General features: G+C 34.2%; 1 protein-coding gene across 1 annotated transcript in view; it reads right to left on the reverse strand.

Moving 5' to 3' along the window:
- Positions 1–1,116, reverse strand: part of LOC118403077 (TGF-beta receptor type-2-like) — a 51,019-nt gene that overhangs the window by 47,724 nt on the left and 2,179 nt on the right. The window lies entirely within an intron of this gene.

Consider the following 1,116-nt stretch of genomic DNA (forward strand, 5'->3'; position numbering starts at 1 on the left):
GTTTGCCCTTCTGAAGATCTGACTGGAATATTCGGATGAACTGATGTATATGATGAATATGATGTATGTAGCGTTTATTCCGGCCAATTACGATAATTATCTAATTCAACGTTAAATGTAGATTAAAGCTAACGTATGTATTATATATATATATATATATATATATATATACATATATATATATATATATATATATATATATATATATATATATATATATATATATTAAACGCATGCCACGTTATTATCAACGCCAATGAGGTGTCTGAGTAGTTTTCAGGGTGTTTTAGCGTTCAAAATGATCTTAGTGTATGGACCTAGTATAACACGTAAAATAAAGATAATTTATGCAAATCATTATGACGTCATGATTACATCATCAAGAACTAGAGTTCAACGAATCCATCTCTTCGCCAAATAATCATGCCTTTATTTAAGACTTTAAGGTCTTATTCATGTATTACTAAATAGCAAATGACTGCATGAACTGTGTTCCTCACAAACACACAAATATTACCAAAACCCAGACTGTGACCTGACAGATGACATGGTAGCATCCCTGGTCAATCAGAATTTCATGCTTGTCAAAGACTTTTTCCCCAGTGTAAGGGCGTCCAGCTCACAAGCTAAGGCTGCTCCAGCAAAACATCTATATAACAGCTGTGTCCATAGATATAGGTCAAAATGAGATATATAGAGCACAGTTTATTTCTGTTAATAAGTTTTACTGAAGTACCTTAGGAAGCCACTAGGGGGCCCACTATCATAATTTATCTTCGTTTTCCTGACCCCTACCCACCTACCAAATATTATCAGGATTTTTTCAAGGCTTCTCGAGTTATACATTCCACAAACAAACGGACGCACACACTTGGCCCGCTACCGTCCTAACGAAAAATGCTACGTCAACTATTTTCGAACACAACCTTCCTTTCCGCAACCGCTACTTAAATACTAAATATCATGAAAATCCATACACAGCTTCTTGAGTTATATGCTGTTGGCATGGATTTATGAACTTTCCTCATTAATTATGCAAATTAGCTACTGATTTGCATAATTAGTATTACATTGTATAAGTCATCACTCATTCTATCTACATACCGAAAATCCTGA

This window comes from Branchiostoma floridae, chromosome 16 (genome assembly GCF_000003815.2).
Source record: "Branchiostoma floridae strain S238N-H82 chromosome 16, Bfl_VNyyK, whole genome shotgun sequence".
In the NCBI taxonomy this organism is placed as follows: domain Eukaryota; kingdom Metazoa; phylum Chordata; class Leptocardii; order Amphioxiformes; family Branchiostomatidae; genus Branchiostoma; species Branchiostoma floridae.